Here is a 6,058-nt window from a genome sequence, read left to right on the forward strand (position 1 = left end):
AATATAACACGGACATAAAAATAAACTCTATTCTAAGACTTGACAGAGTAAAAGCAGACATCTCCCACATTACATTTTTTTTTTTTACAGTTTACTATAAAATACTACAGTACTTACTATAGAATTCTGTAGTAAAGTGTTAATGTGTAGTACTCACTATAGAATGGTGGAGAATACTGTAGAATACTACAGTAAATACTACAGTAAAGTCTGTAAAACCCTACAGTCCGCAAAAACACAACACTTTTTTAACTATAGTAAATACTACAGTATTTAATTAGCATACAGTGGCTTGCGAAAGTATTCACCTCCTTGGCATTTTTACTATTTTGCTGCCTTACAACCTGGAATTGAAATATTTTTTGGGGGGGGTTGTATCATTTGATTTACACAACAGGCCTACCATTTTGAAGATGCAAAATATTTTTTCTTGAGAAGACAAAAAAACAGAAAACTCATGCATAACTATTCACATAACTATAACTATAACATAACTATTCACATAACTATACCTCCCCCCCCCCACCTTTTGCAGCAATTACAGCTGCAAGTCTCTTGGGGTATGTCTCTATAAGCTTGGCACATCTAGCCACTGGGATTTTTTTAAATTCTTCAAGGCAAAACTGCTCCAGCTCCTTCAAGTTGGATGGGTTCCACTGGTGTACAGCAATCTTTAAGTCATACCACAGATTCTCAATTGGATTGAGGTCTGGGCTTTGACTTGGCCATTCCAAGACATGTAAATGTTTCCCATTAAACCACTCAAGTGTTTTTAGCAGTATGCTTAGGGTCATTGTCCTGCTGCAAGGTGAACCTCCGTCCCAGTCTCAAATCTCTGGAAGACTGAAACAGGTTTCCCTCAATAATTTCCCTGTATTTATCACCATTCACCATTCCATCTATTCTGACCAGTTTTCCAGTCCCTGCCAATGAAAAACACCCCCACAGCATGATGCCTCCACCACCATGCTTCACTGTGGGGATGGTATTCTCGGGGTAATGAGAGGTGTTGGGTTTGCACCAGACATAGCATTTTCCTTGATGGTCAAGAAACTCAATTTTAGTCTCATCTGACCAGAGTAACTTCTTTCATATGTTTTGGGAATCTCCCACATACCTTTTGGCGAACACCAAACATGTTTGCTTATTTATTTCTTTAAGCATTGGCTTTTTTTCTGGCCTCTCTTCCGTAAAGCCCAGCTCTGTGGAGTGTATGGCTTAGAGTGGTCCTATGGACAGATACTCCAATCTCCGCTGTGGAGCTTTGCAGCTCATTCAGGGTTGTCTTTGGTTTCTTTGTTGCCTCTCTGAATAATGCCCTCCTTACCTGGTCCGTGTGTTTTGGAGGGCGGCCCTCGCTTGGCAGGTTTGTTGTTGTGCCATATTCTTTCCATTTAAAAAAATAATTGATTTAATGGTGCTCCGTGCCACTTTCTTGGTGGTGCCCCTTGCTTAGTGGTGTTGCAGACTCTGGGGCCTTTCAGAACAGATGTATATATACTGAGATCATGTGACCAATCATGCAACACTTAGATTGCACACAGGTGGACTTTATTTAACTAATTATATGACTTCTGAAGGTAATTGGTTGCACCAGATCTTATTTAGGGGCTTCATAGCAAAGGGGATGGATACATATGTACGCACCACTTTTTCTTTTTTAATTATTTTTTTAAACAAGTTATTTTTTTCATTTCACTTCACCAATTTGGACTATTTTGTGTTTGGTCATTACATGAAATCCAAATAAAAAATGTTTAAATTACAGGCTGTAATGCAACAAAATAGGAAAAGCATTAAGGGGGATGAATACTTTTGCCAGGCCCTGTATACCCTGCCCATTCCTCTTACCCAATTCGCAATTTGTGCCACTCATAAGTGAGAAACCTGCATGCCAAGTACAGACCATATTGTGTTATCTACAGGTTATAGAATAGAGCAGAAGCGCTGTACTATCCATTCAGACCGCAGTATTTCTCTAGTTGGTTTTCTGAAGGAGGAAGCCTCCACTTCTATGACAAAGATAATAAGACAAAACACTATAGTAAATACTACTGTAAAGTCTGCAAAAATATCTACAGTCATTTCTACAGTCTGCAAAAACACTACAGTAAATACTACAGCTTGGTACAGTCCTAAAAAACACTACAGTAAATACAATAGTATACTACAATCAGCAAAAACACTATGTTAATTATTATAGTATATACAACAGTTTTCTTTTACTAACTGTTAATACTTCAATAAACTACAGTATACTACATTAAATACTACAGTAAAGTCTGCAAAATAGTGTTTATACCATGGTATGTTATAGTATTTGTTATTGTGGGCTGTAACAGAATCATTCACAAGTCAATTGTCAAATATTTCAACAATGAGTTCTGCAAAGTCAACAGCAATTTAACAAAACTATTTGATGATCCAAACTGATTTTGTATAAAGTCGAAGCTACCCAATACTGAGGCTCTGGGGGAACTAGGTTTTCAACCTAGTGGGGAAAGGGGAAGTAAGGTACCGGGGGAGTCAAGAGGTAGCGTCAGGCAGATGGATGTAATCTAATGTAATCTCATTCACCATGATAATCCCTATGCAGCTCCTCCAACACTCATGTATCCTAGTCTCTGCTCTCCTCTGGCAGATGATGGCCACTTACCTAGCCTGACATCAGGACAAGGCATCTAGCCAAGTACCCAGAGCATAGATTCCTGTCATCCAGGCCTTGTCAGAGGAAGGCCCTAAAAATGGCCAAAAACTCAAGCCATCCTAGTCATAGACTGTTCTCTCTGCTACCGCACGGCAAGCGGTACCGGAGCGCCAACTCTAGGTCCAAAAGGCTTTTGAACAGCTTCTACCCACATGCCATATGACTGCTGAACATCTAATCAAATGGCTACCCGGACTTTTTGCATTGACACCCCTCCCCACCTGTTTTTATACTGCTGCTACTCACTGTTTATTATCTATTATCTATGCATATTCACTTTACCCCTACCTACATGTACATATTACCTGAATTACCTTGTCTAACCGGTGCCCCTGCACATGGACTTGGTACCGGTACCACCTGTTTATAGCCTCATTATTGCTATTTTATTGTTGCTCTTTTATTTTTTACTTTAGTTGATTTAGTAAATATTTTAACTCTTATTTTTCTTAAAACATCATTGTTGGTTAAGGGCTTGTAAGCAAGCATTTCACAGTAAGGTTTACACACCTGTTGTACTTGGCGCATGTGACAAATAACATTTTATTTAAATACCTTTCATGGGAGACATTGGCTTGTACTGCAGATAACCTAAATTACAATGTATAATTTGAACCTCGAAACAATTGAACAAAAACCACTACATTTTAGCACTTTCTTCATAAAAGGTGCAAGATAAGTAAATGTGTTAGAGTCTGACTGTCAGACTCGGACTCTGTTCTCAGATTGGACAGTGCTTCATGATGTTAAAATGTCATAGTGATTCTGACTTGTCTACCCTGCTCTGACCACTTTACAAGTTTATAACAGAACTTGACACCCAGTCTTTGTCCTTCACCTCAACTCTCACCACCCTTCACATTCTCTCTCTCTCTGTCTCTCTGTCTCTCTGGCTCTCTCTCTCTCGCTCACTCTCTCTACCTTACTTCCTCCTCTGCGCTATGCCCTTTGGCTCTCTCCTTGCCTCTCTCTTTCCGATCATCCTTTCCGGGAATGAGATCCAGTGCAGGACGACAGGGAGAGAGAGCAAGGATTACATAGCATTAGAGGTATTTGTGGGTTTAAAATAGTGTGATCAAGTGTAACGCAGGTGGCTGATATACTGTGCATGCAACGCACACACACATACTGACACACACACACACACACACACACACACACACACACACACACACACACTGAATTATGTCGACTCTTTCCATTAACAACCTAAAGCAATATTTCTGTCTCCATTATCAATCTCAAGAGCATTTTTCGTTTTTTCTAACCATCACAGTACTGTCAGACACTTGGTGTTTATTAATAGTTTTTTTTAATTACAGTTAATTCCCCCAAATATATTCTGAGGTCAAAAAGTAATTGTAGCTTACATTCAGAAATCTCTTCAATGGTGGTATTATGCCATTTACAGCATGTGTCCAAGTGAGTGGTGAGTACTTGTGAGGTAGAAGGGATTATGTCACAAATGCTCATTTAAATGACTTAGTCACTCACTTCAGGGTTGAGTGAGAGTGATGTGCTTCTGCAGTATAGCACTGTGACCTCTAGTGGAGATAGTCCAGTACTGCAACAGGAGATCAAAAAGTAACTAATTGTCATATTTGAGTAAAAGAAAAGATACCTTAATAGAAAATGACTCATGTAAAAGTTAAAGTCAGACAGTACTTTAACTACTTGAGTAAAAGTCTAGAAGTATTGGGTTTTAAATATACTTAAGTGTCAAGAGTAAAAGAATAGTCAAAGTATAAATCATTTCAAATTCCTTACATTAAACAAACCAGAAGGCATGTTTTTTTAAAGGATAGCCAGGGGCACACTCCAACACTAAACAATAATTTACAAACAAAGCATTTGTGTTTAGTGAGTCTGGCAGATTGGAGGCAGTAGAGATGACTGGAGATTTTCTCTTGGTAAGTGTGTGAATTGGACCATTTTCCTGTCCTGTTAAGCATTCAAAATGTAACAACATCTTTTGGGTGTCAGGGAAAATGTATGGAGGAAAAAGTACATTATTTTCTTAAGTGATGTAGTGAAGTAAAAGTAAAAGTAGACAAACATATAAATAGTGGAGTACACTACAGATACCCCCAAAACTACCTAAGTAGTACTTTAAAGTATTTTTACCTAAGTACATTATACCACTGCATATCATTGTGTGATTGCTTCATTTTTTCAAGTCAGAGATTCATTTAGATAATGTAAACATATAAAAAATATTATTTGTACAGTGTAAAATGTGTAGGAATGCTTAAACCATGACAATAACAGTAGCAAAGATCCTAGTGAATCACTGCATTGTAAATGTGGTTTTGATTACCATGAATAATGTTCATCTGATGCTTACAGCAGCCCTAGAAAAGAATTACAAATGACATAATGACAGTGTGGGGCATGGATAAAGCCCTTTGCCTTGGGATTGGCCTTTGATTCAACAACGGCAATGCTGAATTACACATAAACATATCAGTCACTCACAACAATCACTGAGCTATGGAAATAAATTGGCAGCATCCTCCTAATTTACAACAATACCTAATAAATTGGACTTGTTTTTCAACCAGACAGAATTCATATGGTCTCCGGTCTTCCAACAGTAGAAAAAGTCCATTACATGATCTCACACAAACAGTGACATGACAATGACTTATCAGTTGTACAACGAAGATGAAGTTTGGATTCAGTTGATTTCTTTCACCTGCACATTAATACAATTTGGTTAACTCTGTTGGGAGCACTCACTCATGACTACTTGAGCAGCTCATTGTTCTTGCTAGTGAACTTTAGCCTGATAGTAGATGGTGTGTTGATAGTACAGCATATGAAACAAGGCACCAGGGGATAGACTGTAAGACCTAGTGTCCACTATTGTGCTGACCCGAGCCATACTGTGCTGGTTCTAGATTATTTTCACATGGTCCATTACAGCATGATTCCCAACCTCTTGTGGCGGATGTGTAACCAGGCCAGCGCAGTACAGCTCAGCTCAGCTTGGTACAGTTCCACTCAGTAGTGTGAAAAGAGTATTACTGTAATATCCAGATGTGGCTGCTCTTTCAGGAACAGAACCCCCCCCCCTTCTCCTACGGCAGGTCCAGCATGCCATGCTCCTCCAGGGCCCCCTGAGTTCTGTCATACACCTCTCCAATGACCCGGACCACCCTGTTCAGCCCCATTCTGGTGGCCATCTCCTGGTTCATCACACACACCAGGCTGTTGGTGGAGAGGGAGGGGGAAAGGGAGAAAAAAAGAGTAATAGATTAATTTGAGTAAATATGGTTATCCATATTGAGTCCATTCATATAAAACCCAGCTGTACAAATAAGTTTAGGATTGTTTTAATTGTATTTGACC

The sequence above is a fragment of the Oncorhynchus tshawytscha genome, linkage group LG09 (genome assembly GCF_018296145.1).
Source record: "Oncorhynchus tshawytscha isolate Ot180627B linkage group LG09, Otsh_v2.0, whole genome shotgun sequence".
Classification (NCBI taxonomy): domain Eukaryota; kingdom Metazoa; phylum Chordata; class Actinopteri; order Salmoniformes; family Salmonidae; genus Oncorhynchus; species Oncorhynchus tshawytscha.